This window comes from Oncorhynchus tshawytscha, linkage group LG14, assembly GCF_018296145.1.
Source record: "Oncorhynchus tshawytscha isolate Ot180627B linkage group LG14, Otsh_v2.0, whole genome shotgun sequence".
NCBI lineage: Eukaryota > Metazoa > Chordata > Actinopteri > Salmoniformes > Salmonidae > Oncorhynchus > Oncorhynchus tshawytscha.
In genome coordinates this window covers 12,578,430-12,598,713 of record NC_056442.1, presented here as the reverse complement: position 1 = coordinate 12,598,713, position 20,284 = coordinate 12,578,430, and the positions used below count along the sequence as shown (strand labels likewise).

Genomic DNA, 20,284 nt, shown 5'->3' with positions numbered 1-20,284 from the left:
GGGAGTGAGGGAAAGAGAGAGGAGGTGAGTTAGAGATGAGTGAGACGGCGAGAACAGAGAAGGGGGATTCTAACAGTGTTTTCCAGTGAACAGGTCAAAGGCCACGGACCTCAAAACCCACAAGCTCAGGCCCTGGTCCTGTCCCTTAGACCAGGCTACCGAGGACTCTGATACCGTGGCTTAGACTTGTACACTGGGTTGAGGGAGAACATGTCAAAGTGGCCAAAGAGGTGAACATAGGGATGAGAAAAGGTTTGAGCCACCCACAACCTACCTGTAATTGGAAACAACTTTGCAAAATGAGTGTCGGGACAACTGATTAGGATTAGGATTAGGATTAGGACAACTGATTAGCCCCAGTGTCAAAGATCAGGTCAGGGGCAATGGTTAACATTCAGCAGATGGTATGGAGATTAGAAAAAGGCTAACTTTATTGTTATGTTTTATTAAATGGATAGTAGTTTATGTAGTTTAATGCTCTGACAACAGATACTGTATGCACTAAACAAAAGCAGAAAGGCCCCATGCGCAGAGTACAGACATAACCATTTATGTCTGTACTCAAGGTAACACCTCTATTTGTCTGTCATCACACACATCGAACAAACAAAAGGGTCTTTGAATTCCTGGTATTTTGTTACACCCACCTATTTATTCAGCACCTCACTGTGACTATAAGGGACAAAACAAGTCAAAGTTAATAGTGACTGGCTGGAACAAAACACTTAAATCAATAGGATGACAGTTCATCTGCTCGTCATTTAACCATTACCTGGGAGAACTACACCTCCTGCTGTGGCTGAGGTTTGATACAGATTTGCCAGCACGTCTCTGTGTCTACTCTGACGGAACAAGGCAAAGACTCAAACACACACACACACACATATCGGTCTGTGTTTCTCCAGCTCTCATTACCCTGTGTGTGTTTGTGTGTGTGTGTTAATGTTTGCTTATATTCCCCCTGCAGAGCTACTTTGCTCTCTGTTTGTCACCTTTGCAGCGAAGGAAAATAAGACTTTAGAGATAAACAAGGCAAAGGATAGGTGAAGGAGGTGTGTGTGTGTGTGTGTGTGTGTATGTGTTTGTGTGTGTGTGTGTGTGTGTGTGTGTGTGTGTGTGTGTGTGTGTGTGTGTGTGTGTGTGTGTGTGTGTGTGTGTGTGTGTGTGTGTGTGTGTGTGTGTGTAGAGGTGCGTAACTGGCTGCAGGGAAGTCAGACGCAGGAGAGCAGAACTGAGTAATAACCGGAGCAGTTTAATGAGGCAAAACCGACAGCACCCAGAACAACAGAATATGGGTTGATATAACCCGGCGCAAACCAGTCTATAATGCACATACACTTTACAACAAACAATTCCACACACAGACATGGGGGGAACAGAGGGTTTTATACACGTCACGTAATGAGGGAATGTGTGTGGGAAAACAAGACATAACAAATGGAAAATGAATGGTGGATCGGCGAAGGCTAGAAGACCAGAAACCAGCACCTCCACCGGAACCCAGGCCCCTCGCCCGAAGCCTTGAATCCAGTATGGAGTGAACGGCATACGCCGGGACCCCCTCGATGTCCAAAGGGGGCGCAGGAACGTCCCGCACCTCAGACTCCTAGAGCGGACCAGCCACCACCGGCCTGAGGAGAGACACATGGAATGAGGGGTTAATACGGTAATTGGGGGGAGCTGTAACCTGTAACACACCTCGTTCAGTCTCCTCAGGATTAATTCCACCACAGTGTCCGATTTCAAAAAGGCTTCACAGCGAAAGCACACCGTATGATTATGTTAGGTCAGCACTTAGTCACAGAAAAACACAGCCATTTTTCCAGCCACAGAGAGGAGTCACAAAAAGCAGAAATAGAGATGAAATGAATCACTAACCTTTGATGATCTTCATCAGAGGACACTCACAGGACTTGTTACACAATACATTTATGTTTTGTTCGATAAAGTTCATATTTATATTTAGATTTATTTATATCCAGTCAACAGAAGTCAGAAATTGCATTATAAATATCCACTTACCTTTGATGATCTTCATCTGAATGCACTCCCAGGAATCCAAGTTTCACAAACCTCCTTTTTGTTTGCACGTTTAGCGCAGGCACTTAGTTCAGACGACAGGTCCATTACAGTTCGTAGAAACATGTTAAACGATGTATAGAATCAATCTTTAGGATGTTTTTATCGTAAATCTTCAATAATATTCCAACCGGATAATTCCTTTGTCTTTAGAAAGGAAAAGGAACAGAGCTCGTGCTCACGGCCGCACGCGAGACTGAGCTCATGGCATTCTGCCAGACACCTGACTCAAACAGCTCTTATTCTCTCCCCCTTCACAGTAGAAGCCTGAAACAAGGTTCTAAAGACTGTTGACATCTAGTGGAAACCTCAAGAAGTGCAATCGGACCAAATTTTACATTGTATATTGGATAGGCAAAGACTTGAAAACCTAACATTTCCCACTTCCTGGTTGGATTTTCCTCTCAGGTTTCTACCTGCTATATGAGTTCTGTTATACTCACAGAGATCATTAAAACAGTTTTAGAAACGTCAAAGTGTTCTCCATCCAAATCTACTAATAATATGCATGTCTTAGCTTCTGGGCCTGAGTAGCAGGTAGTTTACTCCTGGCACCTTATTCATCCAAGCTACTCAATACTGCCCCCCAGCCATAAGAAGTTAAATGGCCCCACAAACCACGGAGCCAGCTTCAGGCAGAGCAGGCAGAGGGGCAGGTTTCGGGTCGAGAGCCAGACCCGGTCCTCCGGTGCGAACACCGGGGCCTCACTGCGGTGACGGTCTGCGCTGGCTTTCTGGTGCAGCACGGTGTGCTGAAGGTGAACATGGGCAGCGTCCTATGTCTCATCCGCGCGCCGGAACCAGTCGTCCACCGCAGGAGCCTCGGTCTGACTCTGATGTCAAGGAGTCAGAAACGGCTGATACCCTAGTACTTACTGGAAGTGGGAGAGGTTAGTGGAGGAGTGGCGAAGCGAGTTCTGGGCCATCTCAGCCAAAGGCATGAACGCCGCACACTCCTGGCAATAAGACCGTAGAAACCTACCCACATCCTGGTTAACTCTCTCCACCTTACCCGTTACTCTCAGGGTGAAAACCCAAGGTAAGGCTGATCGAGACCCCCACATGCTCCATGAACGCTCTCCAGACCCTTGATGTGAACTGGGGACCTCGGTCAGACACTATATCCTCAGGCACCCCATAGTGCCGGAAGACGTGAGTGAACAAGGCCTCTGCAGTCCGTAGGGCCATAGGGAGACCAGGCAGAGGAAGGAGACGGCGGGACTTGGAGAAATGGTCCACAACGACCAGGATCGTGGTGTTACCCTGTGAGAGGGAGATCTGTGAGAAAATCTATCGACAGGTGAGACCATGGCCGTTGTGGAACGGGTAAGGTTACACACTTACCTCTTGGCAGGTGCCTAGGAGCCTTACACTGGGCGCACACCGAGCAGGAGGAAACATAAACCCTCACATCCTTGGCAAAGGTGGGCCACCAGTACTTCCCACTCAAACAGCGCACTGTCCGACCGATACCTGGATGACCAGAGGAGGGTGACAAGTGAGCCCAATAGATCAGCCGGTCACGGACAGCAGATGGAACATACAGACACCCAGCAGAACACTGGAGGGGAGCGGGCTCTGCACGTAATGCCTGCTCAATGTCCGCGTCCAGCTCCCATACTACCGGCGCCACCAGGCAGGAGGCCGGGATTATAGGGGTGGGATCCTTGGGCCGCTCCTCTGTGTCATACACTCGGGACAGTGCGTCTGCCTTGACATTCTGGGAACCTGGTCTGGGAACCTGATCTGAAAGGGTGAAAACAAAAAGGGTAAAAAAGATGGCATGCCTTGCATGGCGAGGATTCAGTCTCCTCGCTGCCCAGATCTACTCCAGATTGCGGTGGTCAGTCCAGATGAGAAAAGGGTGTTTAGCCCCCTCAAGCCAATGTCTCCATGCCTTCAAAGCCTTGACGACAGCCAACAGCTTCCGGTCCCCCACGTCATAGTTTCGCTCCGCCGGACTGAGCTTCCTCGAGAAGAAGGCTCAGGGGCAGAGCTTCGGTGGCATACCCGAGTGCTGAGAGAGCACGGCTCCTATCCCAGCCTCGGACGCGTCCACCTCCACTGTGAACGGCAAAGAGGGATCCGGATGGGCCAGCACGGGAGCCGAGGTCCGCCTCAGCCGACCACTGCAAACGCACCGGGCCCCCCTTCAGCAGTGAGGAAATGGGAGCCGCTACCTGACCAAAACCCCGGATAAACCTCCAGTAGTAATTGGCAAACGCTAGAAAACGCTGCACCTCCTTTACCGTGTTGGGAGTCAGCCAATTACGCACGGCTGAAATGCGGTCACTCTCCTTCTCCATCCCTGAGGTATAAATGCAGTATCCTAGGAAGGAGACGGACTGCTAAAAGAACAGGCATTTCTCAGCCGTGACATACAGCTCCAACAGACCAAGCACCCTACACACCAAGAACACATGCTCGGCACGTGCAGCGGAGTATATCAGAATGTCATCAATATACACCACTACACCCTGCCCATGCAGTTCCCTGAAAATCTCGTCCACAAAGGCTTGGAAGACTGATGGGGCATTCATCAACCCGTACGGCATGATAAGGTACTCATAATGCCCTGAGGTAGTACTGAGCGCCGTCTTCCACTCGTCTCCCTCCCGGATGCGCACCAGATTGTAAGAGCTCCTGAGATCTAGTTTCATGAAGAAGCACGTCCCGTACATTGACTCAATCGCTGTGGCTATGAGAGGTAGTGGGTAACTGTACTTCACAGTGATCTGGTTAAGAGCTCGATAATCAATACATGGGCGCAGACCTCCCTCCTTATTCTTCACAAAAAATAATTTAAGGAGGCGGGTGAAGTAGAGGACCGAATGTACCCCTGACGCAGGGATTCGGAGACATATGTTTCCATATCCGCCGTCTCCGCCTATGACAGGGGATACACGTGCCTTATTTATTTATCGCACAATCCCCCTGACAATGGGGTGGTAATTGAGTCGCCTTCTTTTTGACGAAGGCGAGAGCCAAATCAGAATATTTGGGGGGGGAATGTGCATGGTGGAGACCTGGTCTGGTCTTTCCACCATAGTAGCACCAACAGAAACCCCTAAACACCTCCCCGAGCACTCTCGCGACCACCCCGTGAGAGCCCTCCATTGCCATGAAACAGTGGGGTCATGACAGGCTAACCATGGTAGGCCTAGCACCACAGGAAACGCAGGGGAGTCCATAAGGAAAAGACTGATTCTCTCCTTGTGACCCCCCTGAGTCACCATGCCCAGGGGTGCGGTGGTCTCGCTAATCAACCCTGACCCTAATGGTCGACTGTCTAAGGCGTGAACTGGGAAGGGCATAGCCACTGGAACAATGGAGATCCCTAAACTATGGGTGAATTATCGATCTATGAAATTCCCAGTCGCGCCTGAATCGACGAGCGCCTTATGCTGGGAATGCGGGGAAAACTCAGGAAAAGTAACATACAAAAACATGTGTGCAAACAGAGGGCTCTGGGTGAGAATGGTGACGACTCACCTGGGGTGACGCCAGAGTACCCTGCCTGCTGCCTCGACTCCCAGAGAAACCAACCCGGAACCGACCGGGAGTGTGATCTCTGCTGCACAGATGGTGCATGTGAAGGAACCCCCTCCCGTCTCCCTGAGCACAGCACCTCCCAGCTTCATGGGCATCGGAGCAGTGGTGCTGGGGGATGGAACCGACAGACCCCGCTCTGGATGTCCGCGGGTAGCCAGCAGGTTATCCAGCCGAATGGACAGGTCCTCCAGCTGGTCGAAGGTGAGGGTGGTGTCCCTGTAGGTCCCGACAGACGTCCTCGCGCAAACTGCAGCGATAGTGGTCGATCAGGGCCCTGTCGTTCCATCCTGCGCCGGCGGCCAGGGTCCGAAAGTCCATCGCAAACTCCTCAGCGCTCCTCATCCCCTGCCTCAGATGAAAGAGATGTTCACATGGATCCCACTCGAAATGGTCCAGCGTCGCATCTCCTTCCCCCCACACGGCGTTGGCCCACTCCAGTGCTTTCCCCGAGAGCCACGAGACGAGGGCGGACACCCTCTCACGGCCTGAAGGAGCCAGGTGGACGGTTGCCAGGTATAGATCCAGCTGCAACAGGAAACCCTGGCAGCGTGCAGCCGTACCATCATACTCCCGGGGAAGGTCGAGACAAATCCCACTGAGCCAAGGGTGAAGAGCAGGCAAGTAGTGGAGACCCCTGTTGTGCTGGTGGAGGTGCTCGAGGAACTCCCTGTCTCTCCCAGTGGTCAATAGTTTGGACGACGCGGTCCATGGCGGCGCCGAGATGGTGGAGCATCGCCGCGTGCTCCCGGATGCGCTCCTCGACCCCTATACCAGGAGCACCTGCTCCTGCTGACTCCATATACGGGTGTGGAATTCTGTAAGAGGTGCGTAACTGGCTGCATGGAAGTCAGGCGCAGGAGAGCAGAACTGGGTAATAAACGGAGCAGTTTAACTTCTTGACGCAACCCATCCCTGTCGCGGGACATTTTAGTCAGCAAAAATAGCATAGCGCAACAGTCAAATAATATTACTAAAACATATTAATATTAATGAAATCACAAGTGCAATATTGCAAAACACAGTTTAGCCTTTTGTTAATCCACCTGTCGTCTCAGATTTTGAAATTATGCTTTACAGCGAAAGCAATCCAAGCGTTTGTGTAAGTTTGTCGATAGCCTAGCATAGCATTATGTACACTTAGCATCCGGAAGCTTGGTCACGAAAATCAGAAAAGCAATCAAATGAACCGTTTACCTTTGATGATCTTTGGATGTTTTCACTCACGAGACGCCCAGTTACACAACAAATGTTCCTTTTGTTCCATAAGGAGTATTGTTATACCCAAAATACCGTTTGTTTGTCACGTTATGTTCAGAAATCCACAGGAAAGAGTGGTCACACCTACGCAGACGGAAATTCCAAATAGTCTCCATAATGTGCACAGAAACATGTCAAACGTTTTTTATAATCATTCCTCAGGTACTTTTTAAAATATATATTCGATAATATATCAACCGAGTGTGTAGGTTTTTCAATAACACCGGGTGGAACAATGGCCGCTTTACTCTGTAAAGCAAAACTCACTCTGAGAGCCCCCACCTAACCACTTACGCAATGTGATCTTTCACGCTCAGTTTTTCAAAATAAGAGCCTAAAACTATGTCTAAAGACTGTTGACACCTTAGGGAAGCCATAGAAAAAGGAATCTGGTTGATATCCCTTTAAATGGAGGAAAGGCATGCATGGAAACTTTGAGTGTTTTCTATCCTAATCTGTCAATTATATGCATATTCTAGCATCTGGGCCTGAGAAATAGGCTGTTTACTTTGGGAATGTAATTTTTCCAAACATAAAAATAGTGCCCCCTAGCTTCAAGAGGTTAATTAATGAGGCAAAACCGACGGCACCCAGAACAACAAAATATGGGTTGAGATAACCCGCCGCAAACCAGTCTGTAATGCACATACACTTTACAACAAACAAATCCACACACAGACATGGGGGGAACAGAGGGTTATATACACGTCACGTAATGAGGGAATGTAAACCAGGTGTGTGGGAAAACAAGACAAAACAAATGGAAAATGAAAGGTGGATCGGCGATGGCTAGAAGACCGGTGACGTCGACCGCCGAATGCCGCCCGAATAAGGAGAGGAACCGACTTCTGCGGAAGTCGTGACAATGTGTGTGTGTGTGTGTTTGTATTTATTTATGTATGTTTTACCAAATACCTTCTTGCCTGTTTAGAATATAACATTATACATAGCCAGTCCATTGTTAACACCATAATTAAGTGGTGAGGATTTAAGAGTTTAAACACTTTAACACAAATTGTGGTGTTTCAGGAATAAATGCATTACAAATTATGATATTTGTATTCATGCATGTTTTTATTATTGTGTATGTTTGTGTAGATCCATACAGTATGATTGTTCGAGTGTGAACGGGGATATATTCCCAATCTGGGGAAATCTGTCATCTGTAATCCCACCTCCACCTGTCTCTATATTCCTAATTCAGCCGAGTTTAATGAAAGAGATGAATCAATCTGATTTTCCTGGGATTAGTAAACTACACTGAACAAAAATATAAACATAACATGTAAAGTATTGGTCCCATGTTTCATGAGCTGAAATAAAATATCCCAGAAATGTTCCATACAAAAAAGCTTATTTCTTTCAATTATTGTGCACAAATTTGTTTACATCCCTGTTAGTGGGCATTTCTCCTTTGCCAAGATATTCCATCCACCTGACAGGTGTGGCATTTCAATAAACTGATTAAACAGCATGATCATTACACAGGTGCAGCTTGTGCTGGGGACAATAAAAGACCACTCTAAAATGTGCAGTTTTTACACACAACACAATTCCACAGATGCATCAAGTTTTGAGGGAGTGTGCAATTGGCATGCTGACAACAGGAATGTCCACCAGAGCTGTTGCCAGAGAATTTCATGTTAATTTCTGTCACACCCTGATCTGTTTCACCTGTTCCTGTGATTGTCTCCACCCCTTGTAGGTGTTGCTTATTTTCCCCAGTGTATTTATCCCTGTGTTTCCTGTCTCTCTTTGCCTATTCGTCTTGTATGTTTAGTCAAGTCAAGCAGCATGTTTTTCCTGCACTTATTTTTGCTTTTCTCCTTTTCTAGTCCTCCCGGTTTTGACCCTTTCCTGTTTCTGTACTCTGTACCCACCTGCCTGACCATTCTGCCTGCCTTGAACACAAGCCTGTCTGCCACTCTGTACCTCCTGGACTCTAATCTGGTTTTGACCTTTTTACCTGTCAACGACCATTCTCTTGCCTATCCCTTTGGATTATTAAACATTGTATGACTCCTACCATCTACCTCCTGTGTCTGCATCTGGGTCTCGCCTTGTGCCTTGATAGTATGAACTGGCCATGACCGACCATACCACGTGGTTAAACTCTTAGACTATCGATACCGACAGAATAAGAACAAGTCTTTGATATGAATTACTAGTCTGCAGCTAGGAATTCGGTATCATTGAACGCGAAGAACGACAACCGCCAAAACATCCATTCTATAACGAAACAATCCCCTCTAACCAAAACCGACATAGAGAGGGAGAGAGATGGACAATTCTACAAAAGAAATGAACTTTTCACCAGCGATCAAGATGACACACTGAGCATAAATATATATATATATTGATTGCAATTGTTTCCAAATGAGTGAGCGTTCAAGTGCAAAGGATTAACATTTCAATTGTTATAATCATCACTCTATACTGACTTCTTAGTCGACCTCCACTTCCCCTTTGTCTAACAAGCCGCCATGCCGGTTTAGCCCACTAGGGCACATTCTCCTATCATTTCATGTAACCACATTTACCTTGTTTGTTTGTTTTTGCATTTCTGTGAATTCCTTAGTTACTAATAAATAAATTATTTAAGACAATTGATGTATGGATGACTCATATTGAAGACTGGAATGAGATTAACGTAAGGTAAAGTAAATAATTCATTAATTTGAAGACTAATTGATCAGATAAAATATCTGAAAAGTTATTTTAGGAAATGATTTGAAACTTTGTAATGAAATGAAACTTTGTAATCTGAATATTTTTACTTGGTGCCCCGACTTCCTAGTAATTACGGTTACATGATTAATCAGTCTAATCGCGTAATACTTAATTACAGAGAATCTTTGATAAAAACTATAAGTCTTCAGTTAATGATAGTAAAGACACAACAACTACTTGACTTACTTCAAAACTCCTATAGTGTGGCAGACTACACATTGATTTTTGCACGTTGGCCGCCAACAGTGCCTGGAATCCGGAGTCTCTTTTCGATACTTTTTTGCACGGATTATGTGAGGAGGTAAAGACAGCCTTCAACACATCCAGTGGACATTATGAGTACCAGGTCATGCCATTTGGATTCACCAACGCCCCCGCTATTTTCCAGGCTTTGGTCAATGATGTGCTTTGGGACATGCTAAACCGGTTTGTGTTTGTGTACCTTGACAACATCCTGTTTTTTCCCCGATCTGCACAAGAACATGTTCTTCATGTCAGACAGGTCCTTCAGCGCCTCCTGGAGAATCAACTGTTCGTGAAAGCCGAGAAGTGAGTTCCACCACTCTACAATCACCTTTCTGGGATATGTCATTGCTGAGGGCAATGTTCAGCTTGATCCTGGAAAGGTGAAAGCAGTGGTGGATTGGCCTCAACCAACGTCCAGGGTGCAGCTGCAACGGTTTCTTGGGTTTCAAAACTTCTACCGCGTTTCACGCGGGACTACAGCACCCTGGCGGCCCCCATATCGGCACTCAACTCTCCAAAGGTATCGTTCAAATGGTCTCCAGCTGTTGACAAAGCCTTTGTGGACCTGAAGCATCGGTTCACAACAGCACCCATCCTCATCCATCCGGACCCCTCGCATCAATTTGTGGTGGAAGTGGATTCTTCGGATGTTGGAGTGGGGGCCATCCTGTCCCAGTAATCTGCCCAGGACCAGAAGCTTCATCCTTGTGCCTTCCTGTCCCATGGTCTCAATCCTGCTGAAAGGAACTACGATGTTGATAACTGAGAACTCCTGCCGGTGAAGATGGCATTGGAAGAGTGGAGGCACTGGCAGGAAGGAGAAGAACAGCCATTCCTGGTCTGGACTGACAATAACCTGGAATATCTCCATACAGCCAAGCGCCTCAATACCTGGCAGGCCCGGTTGGCTCTCCTGTTCACCGGATTTAACTTCACCCTCTCCTACCTCCCAGGGTCAAATAATGTGAAGCCTGATGCCCCCACCCGCCAATACAGTTCCTCTGCAACACCCACGACCTCTGAACCCATTCTCCCTACCTCATGCCTTGCTGCCACTGTGGATTGGGGTATTGAGAACCTGGTCCGCGAGGCGCAAGGCCCCTATCCTGGACCTGAAGGTCCCTGACGTCTCTGCCTTCGTTGCCGCATGCACAGTGTGTAATCAGAACAAGACTCCACGACAAGCTCCTTCTGGCCTCGTGTCACTACCGGTCCCTCATCGTCCCTGGTCTCATATATCTCTGGACTTTGTCACTGAGCTCCCTCCGTCTGCGACACTGTAATTCTGATGGTAGTCAATCGGTTCTCCAAGGCTGCCCATTTCATTCCTCTCCCCAAACTACCTTCTACCAAGGAGATGGCCCAGCTTATGGAGCAGCATGTCTTCCGGATCCATGGACTCCCGGTAGACATGGTCTCCGATCGGGGTTCTCATCTCAGTTCTGGAAGGCATTCTGCACCCTTATTGGGTCGTCGGCCAGTCTGTCATCCGGATTCCATCCCCAAACTAACGATCAGTCGGAGCGAGCCAACCAAGACCTGGAGACCACCTTAAGGTGCCAGGGCTCAACCAAACCCACTACCTGGAGCTGTCAACTGGTCTGGGTGGAGTATGCCCAGAACACCTTTCCCAGTTCCGCCACGGGACTCTCCCCTTTCAAGTGCTCCATGGGGTATCAGCCTCCACTCTTCCCTGAACAAGAGAAGGAGGTCAGCGTACCCTCAGCCCAGATGTTTGTCCGCCACTGTTGACGTACCTGGAGAAGAGTCAGGGTAGCTATTCTCAAGACCAACTTCAGGTATCGTTGACAAGCGGACCGTCGCCGGACCCCAGCTCGCCACTACCGCATTGGGCAGAGGGTATTGCTTTCCCCTCGGGATCTGCCCCTTCAGGTAGAGTCCCGCAAGCTGTCTGTCAGGTTCATTGGGCCTTTTCCCATCTCCAGAGTCCTGAATTCTACTGCTGTCCATCTTGTGTTACCCCGTACCCTCCGTATTCACCCTACCTTCCATGTGTCTAGGATTAAGCCCATGTCTCACTGTCCTTTGTTTTCTGTCTCCAGGCCCATCCCCCCCCTTGTTATCGGTGGCCAGCCAGTATATACGGTGAGACGCCTCCTGAAGGTTCGACCACAGGGCAGGGGTTTCCAGTACCCAGTTGATTGGGAGGGTTATGGCCCGGAGGAGAGGTGCTGGGTCCCGGCTAAAGACATCTTGGACCCGGTCCTCATTGCCGATTTCCACCACGGACACCCCGGTCAGCCAGATATTCACCCAGGCAGGACGCCAAGTGGCGTCGCTGGGGGAGGGGAGGGGGGTACTGTCATGTCCTGATCTGTTTCACCTGTTGCTGTAATTGTCTCCACCCCCTCCAGGTGTCGCTTATTTTCCCCAGTGTATTTATCCCTGTATTTCCTGTCTCTCTTTGCCAGTTTGTTTTGTATGTTTAGTCAAGTCAACCAGCATGTTTTCCCTGCACTTATTTTTGCTATTCTCCTTTTTCTAGCCCTCCCGGTTTTGACCCTTGCCTGTTTCTGGAATCTGTACCCACCTGCCTGACCATTCTGCCTGCCTTGACCACGAGCCTGTCTGCCACTCTGTATCTCCTGGACTCTGATCTGGTTTTGACCTTTTGCCTGTCCACGTCTATTCTCTTGCCTACCCCTTTTGATGATTAAACATTGTATGACTCCTGCCTCCTGTGTCTGCATCTGGGTCTCGCCTTGATAGATTTCACTACCTTAAGCCACCTCCAGTGTCGTTTTAGAGATTTTGGCAGTATGTCCAACCGGCCTCACAACTGCAGACAATGTGTATGGCGTCGTGTGGGTGCGCATTAGCCCATTTTATTGTTGTGGTATCTGTGACCAACAGATGCATGTCTGTATTCCCATCGATTAGGGCTTAATGCATTTATTTCAATTGACTGATTTCCTCATATAAACTGTAACTCAGTAAAACCAATGGAATTGTTCAATGTTGCGCTTAGATTTTATATTTATATATTTTTCAGTATAGAATCTGTTACTTGTTTTACTAATTTACACTTATATGGGCATTAGACAGATTTAGATTATGGCTATGTTTATATGTTGACAGGAAAGAAGAATATCTGGATTAGTTCATATACAGTCAAAAAAGAGGGGAGTTAGATTATTGTGAGAGATTATTCAAACATGGAGACCTGTTTGAATAATCTGGACAAAAACAGCTCAAAGCCCGTCCACCTTCTCTCCCTAGTCCCTGTATTGTTCCACTGAGTTTACAACCCCAGTCAGACAGAGGTAGCAGACTTGACATGGCAGTCAGGAGAAATGAAGCAAAGGGAGCGACCAGGCGCAGGGGTGGGCACAATATGAATGATCCTAGGCAACAGATGACGGGTATTATCCTATCAACCTGCTGTTCGTTTTACACCACCACCCTCCCTTCTTCCTCCCTCCCTCCATCCCTACGTCCTTCCTCTCTTCTTTTTCAGTGACCAGGAGGTTGCCTTGAGTCCACTGTCTTCCCCTAGCTATAAAACAGCCCAATAATGGGACAGGCAGTGTTGGGGGTTGAAGATGTTAAGAATAGAAACCTCAGAAGAGAGAAGAGACCATTAGGATGCTACTATAGGAGTTACCTAAGCAGAAGGTTTCCCTTTACTCACTGCCTGCAAATCAGCATTTTCACTGGACAATAGGCTCAGCAGTGGTCCCATGATTGCTTCTTTTCAAATGGTAATGGGCATCCTAGCTCCTCTGCCAGGTTTTTCCTTAGCAAGAGGACAAATTACAGTTTACAAGGCGGGCATAGAAGAAAATAAAATGAAAAAAATATATAATTCTGAGCTGAATATCTTTTTTCGTCCCTCTTCTTTTTTTTTATTATTCAACAAACTGACATGTAAATTACCCTTTAAGTGCTCCACTCCAGGGCTCTGATCATCCCCTAATTGTCGCAGTCAATTGTGGCCAACAGTCTCTTCAATCCCAGGCGCTTTGACAACAAGCACCAGGATCAAAGAGGAATCAACTCCCTTCAATTTCTCTCTATTTATGGAAGTGCCAAAAAGACTGCAGTGAGAGGTGAGAGTGAGAGGGCACTAGACCAGTGCTTTACAGAGAGAGAGAGAGAGAAGAGAGAGAGGAAATTATCGCATCACAATAGTCATTTGTTCATTACAGTTCTATAACCCTGATATTTGACAGTGCGCCTGTATTGACGTGCTCCATACACAGGACAGTTACTGCTGATAAACAGGCTTGACTCACATATTGATACATTATGTTTTGTGTGACAGAGTATTTTAATAGCAGTTGTTATTTTTTTCTTTGGCGAAAGCGAAACAAGACTGTATCTACACCTGTATTTGCCTAAAACGTTTACATTTGCCAGTGTAGGAGAAACCATCTAGCTTTTAGCTGTGGGGCTCCCAAGTGGCGCAGCAGTCTAAGGCATTGCATAACAGTGCTAAAGGTGTCATTACAGACCCTAGTTCAATCCCCACCTGCTGTGATCGGAAGTCCCATAGTGTGGTGCACAATTGGCCCACTGTTGTTAAGGGAGGGTGGTGTAGGCCGTCATTGTAAATAAGAATATGTTCTTAACTGACTTGCCTAGTTAAATCAAATAAATATCTGTGAACACTCTTTCCCTACCCTGTGGTGACCAGCAGCTCCACTGTGATTAATATTTTTCTCAGGATGAAAATAAATCACAAACAATAGACAGTGTTACAACTCACAATGACTAAGGTATTCTCTATTATTTTACACCCTGGTCATTGAGAGTCAAAGTACCCCCCTTTAGGAGGACTAAACCTTGATGAACACTGATGCTTGGTAGATATCCAACCTGATAATTGTCCTACCATAATTCCATTAAATAAACAGTGGCTGGTAGTTGGGAGGGTGGGGAGAATTACATGTCATTTTCTGCATTGTTATTCAGCCACATCAATTTGAGTTTATTGAGTTTTTATCCAAGACATATTACCCTTGCTATGCACCAGGTTAGTGTAAATGAACACACCGTATTGAAATTGTTGAGCAAGAGAGAGAGATAGAGAGACAGGGCAGAATTAGGCTAATTATTATGATATTCACTAATAATAAAAACTCAACAAAGAGCAATTCAGTTTTGGAACATCTAAAATACAGTGACCCCCTCTCATACCATTACCAAGCCCTGCAATTCCAAGAGCTGAGCAAAGAAAAGAGTCCCCTCATCCAGCTGGTCCTGGGGCTGAGTTCACAAACCTGTTCTACTAACACATTGAAGTCTCAGGACCAGAACATCCAATCAATCAGAATAAAACAAATTACAACACAGTCAAACACAAAACTACATTGCTTATTGGGAAACACAAGCAGAAGCACAAGGCAAAATGCAGTGCTATCTGGCCCTAAATCGACTGTACACAGTGGCTAACTATTTGACCATGCTTACTGTTCAAAACCTTTGAAAAACCTTAACAAAGTACAGGCTCAGTGAGCACAGCCTTGCCAATGAGAAGGGTAGACACAGGAAAACCTGGCTCCCTGTAAAGGAAAGGCTGTACAACCACTGCACAACAGCAGAACCTGAGACAGAGCTGCATTTCCTGACGAAATGTCCAAAAAAAGTCAAACAATTAGAGAGTGTAATTTCCCCAAAATTGAAACCCTTATTCAAGGTTTGAAAGACCTCTCTGATGTGAATAAGCTACCCATCCTGTTGGATGAGGACGCAGAGAGCTATGGGTTGGCAGCACACTACATTGCTGCCTGCCATAGGGACAGTGTCTGACAGACCAACCAACCTGCACATGTCCTCTATGCTTATTGTTATTGGTCAATGTATTTTGACCCTTAGTTATTGTTGTTACTGTTGTCCCGTTGACAATTACGTCATGCCAATAAAGCAAATATAATTGAATTGAGAGAGAGAGAGAGAGAGAGAGAGAGAGAGAGAGAGAGAGAGAGAGAGAGAGAGAGAGTAGACATGGTTTGGTTTGAGGAAATAAGTTAGTTATATTAATTATATTTCTATGTCCTAAGAGGAAGTAGCTAGCATCATATATGGAAGCAGACATTAAAAGGCTGATATGCAAATGTAGGGAAGAGATTAGAGATACAACAGTTATTCAAATGTTTGATTAATAATGCATCATCGCCACCGTCATTTATTCATTCCAGGGAGCGATAAGTCATCTTTCGAGTCAAGAGTGAAATACGTTTTCCTGTTTTCCTTGAGCAGCTTACCTTTTTTTTAAAGCACACTTCTGGGTATAAATACTTCGCAAAGATGGAATATCCAAATATTAAAACAGAAATACTGGTTTTCTGAGTCCCTCACAGCCTCCCTCCACCAATCTGTTACTTTTCTGGCCACTGGGGACCTGACCTCTTTCCACAGGAAAGATTCAAAGTAAAGCAGAACATCTGATCTGTCTCTTATTTGTGCAGCTCAAATGAACAAGTTGTAATTCGCAGTCTCAGATCGAGTCACCATGCACTTACTCTGTTGATTTTAACAAGAGCAACCAACAGAAGAAAAATCTATACGTTTCTGATGTAAGCTTTTTGCTTCTAAGCAATCTGTTACTTTGCGATCTCTCTCTCTCTCTCTCTCCTCTCTCTCTCTCTGTCTCACTTTCTTTTATATACACTGAGAAACATCTGAAGTGTTTTTGAGAAAAGCACAAGCAAAGGACAAGTGCTCATTTGCCTGTAAAGGCCTGTAGCGAATGTAAACTAAAGTCATTTCCCATGTTTGAGACTTCTTCCCCAAAGATCTCACACACACACACACACACGGTCGTACTCTGTTCTCCAATTGTCCATCAATCTCTCATGTTCTTCACTCTGTTACACTGCGAGCAACGGTGGAGCATTGAATGGCATAATATCTGCGGCTGTCTACAGCAGTGGGATCAGAATATCACAGAACGGGTCCCATAGAGGGACCTACAGTCAATGTTGTTGTGGCGACTGTAGTGTACGGAGAGAGAGGGAGAGTTAAAAACAAAACTAGAGGGATAGATATGGTCTGGTAAAGAAGATGCTTTGTGTCACACCATTATCATTTAGGCCCTTATACATTGTATTGTATACCAAACGTCTTTAGAAGGCTGTCAACTGTATGCTTAGGGCCTCAGACATACTAGATACTCACCATTGTTGTTAGAAGCTGTCAGCGGTATATAGGATATATGTAGTCATAAAAGTAGTCATACTTTATGTAAGACATTGAATTATCTTCAACATAAATCTTACTTACCGTAATGGATCATATACCGTACTTGTGGTTTGTGAACTTATTTAGGGGCGACATTGAAACAGTGAAATGTAGAGCAGCTTTGGGGTATGTTCTCATGTACAGGAAATGACACCGTCCTGTTCTCCTCCTCCTCTCATCCCCCTCTCTTATTTAGTTTGGGGATTCCATTCCATTAGATTCTTTTCCCACCACCACCTGTGAATTCTCCTCCTCCTCCTCCTCCTCCTAAGTTTTAGCACAGATGTAACATTTCTGGGGAGCAATTCCATCATGATAGCTGCTCCTTTCCCAGCACAGAACAGCAGTCCTGCAGGGAGTTGGTATCCAAAGATAGCTGTGTTTCCATGCGACTGTATGGGGAGGACAACATCAATTACATATCTTTGGAAAATATAATAATTTGTGGCTGGTTTGGAATTATACAATAGACTAGGATTTGTGTAACTGCTGTACTTTTACCCGACAAGTTATCTTGGCAATAGTCAGATAAAAGGTCTTATTAGTATACAAAGAAACGACGTGTTATGCTTATGATACTGTTATGGCAGGTGAGAGGTCACATCTGGCGCCTGATATAATCATGAACCGTAGTGTGCTTCAGCAGTGGAGTCTATAAACTGAACGGAGTCACCGTTTGTTCTCTGCATTCAAAGTGTGGCAGACAAAAAACGGTCTTGGGCTTCACTCATCATCCTCCCCCTTCCCCCATTTTTCTTTCAAAATGTGTTCCACCTGATGAGGGTGATTTCGGGACCCTAAACGGTCAGTAAATGACTTTTTAAAATGTTTATTTTTATTTTTATTTCAATTGTATTATTTTACTTATTTTGCTATCCTCACTTGTTAAAAAATACAAGTGCACCGTATTGTAATGCTAGAATCCTTATACCTGACAGGTGAGTTGACTGGTTGAATAACTACCAGGTTAAATACCAGGATCATTACTGATTCCACTGTGTATTCTGTACTGCAACACTATGTTATAAACCATAGGCCTATACTGCTTCTGTGGTGCATAGGATATAAGCTATACAGTTTTATTGTTGCGCCACACGATCATTTAAATGTCAACCTAGTTGAAATTGACATAGCCTAGATGTATTTACTGCTTCATAAAACGGTCATATTTGATTCCTTGCTAAATGCATAAGTAATGATAAAACTGTCAAAGGGCATATATTTGCTGTATTGATATAATTCATACCGGCAAACATGGCACGTAAAAATAAAGACACTTGCTTTCCAGAGCCACAAGAGTGTGTTGTGTTTCCTCTCAATTAAATGAACAGATTCATTAACGCTAAGGTCCCCCTATAGGTCAACCATCGTCAGTAATCCCCTTTCACGCTGTATATGTTTGTATAAAATATTCAAACTGGAAGCAAGGAGCGGTGTCACTCAGAGCGCGCGGGAATGAATGAGCAGGGACACCGCTCCAGTTGTTGAGCGGCAGCACAGAGGGATTTGGCAAGTCAGACAGAGACCATGCACTTGCTTGACATACATTCAGTGCGCACTTAAAATGAATGACTTTGCGTCTTTATCTGGCATGCAATTGCAGGCTATTATTTGCTGTCAAAATCGGAAGCGAATCACACGCCTACATCAGTCTTAATCTCACACACATGCTGTACATAACATTAACACACAAAGCAGATTACTCCGTGGAGCTGCAAAACTTGAGTTTGGAGTAGCCTACTTACCAGCTGCAGTAAAGCGGGATCCCCTTCTTCAAGTCTGTAACGCACTATCACCTGACTGCATAAATGACAACAAAGTTATTTTGTACATACCTAGCTAATGAAAATATAACATTGCAACATAAATATAGTAGTAGGCTACAAATAAACACAATACTGTACGTGTAATAATAAACATAATAATCATAATTAATAATTAATAATAATATTCTTAATAATAATCATAATTGTAATTAATACAATTATATATAATTCATTCAAATGAATTGCAGATAAAAAAAATATTGAAAAATACTCTAATATCAATCTATTTTCAGCTGTGCTGTCTATATCGACCGCCTTTTGGAATATTTAATGCCAGATGTTGAGCACCTTTTCCTCTCGAGCTGTGCTTCCGAGTTCTCTGGAATCTGATTGGCTTTGGACAAAGGCATCAAACAGTCGAGCCTCTTGATTGATGATTTAATTATCCATACAGTTGATAACTGCATAGGAGAGGACAGAAAATATAATACTTTATTTACATAACCAATCACAGCGTTGAAAAGGTGGAGCCTCCCTCTCCATCTATAGTGAGAGACAGACAGAAATAGAAACAACAGCATCACAAGGAAATACATGAATAAATCAAATAGAGAAACCTTAATTGGAGTAATAACCATGTCATATAGTTGCAATAGAGAGAAATATTTTGTTCGATATAACCTTGACTAACACCTGTGAAAAAAAGGAATAAAGTACACAATTGAGGTGTTTCAATCCTGGTCAGAGTGATGAGTTCACATACACTTTGTTTAAAACACACAGGGAAAACTTCAAATAAAGTACCTGTACGCACCTGACTGCACCTGGCACTTGCGAGAAGCACCTCAATATACACATCTCTTTCGCTCTTGTAGGTGCATGGGGCATGCGCCGTTATACATGCTCCACTCATAGTGGTTATTACGATAGTACAACATAAACGCACGTCCATAGAGGCAAATAAATAAACGTTTACAAATATAAAACATTAACAACCCAAACCGCTGATGCTCACTTCCTTAACACTCTGCAACCCTTATACTTTCATCCCTGGTATGTGTGAGAGTCAGTCAAACTTGCAACGCTATCATTTCGGTCCCTTTTCCCCCTTTCAGTTGTGGCCGTGTGGGTTGAATATGAGAGTGTTCCAACTTTTCTTCTTCCGGATAATATTCTTGTTTCTTCGGCTGCTTATACGTGGTAGTCATAGTCCGACAGTCACAGTTCATTTCACTCGGATCAAACAGCCTGGGAGATAAAATACATTTAAAAAAACGTATCACGTTTACCAAAAGATGCTCACGTTTGGTCCTGCTCAATTATCCCCTCCCGTGAAGACAGGTGGCGCGTGTCCCAGAGTTGGTTCTCTCCTCTCCTCCGTAGTACAGAAAAGAAAAAGAAAAAAATGTCATTAGAAGAGGCGTAACACGTCAGTCCGTCCCCAGGTTTGT

The 20,284-nt window shown here is 45.2% G+C and overlaps 1 long non-coding RNA gene across 1 annotated transcript; it reads right to left on the bottom strand.

Moving 5' to 3' along the window:
* Positions 1-1,238: 1,238 nt before the first annotated feature.
* LOC112253942 lies at positions 1,239-20,193 on the bottom strand. Its single transcript, XR_002954088.2, has 4 exons — positions 19,648-20,193; positions 19,182-19,294; positions 18,813-18,867; positions 1,239-1,631 (listed from the first exon to the last, which is right to left on the bottom strand). It is a non-coding gene; the product is annotated as an uncharacterized LOC112253942 (long non-coding RNA).
* Positions 20,194-20,284: the final 91 nt, after the last annotated feature.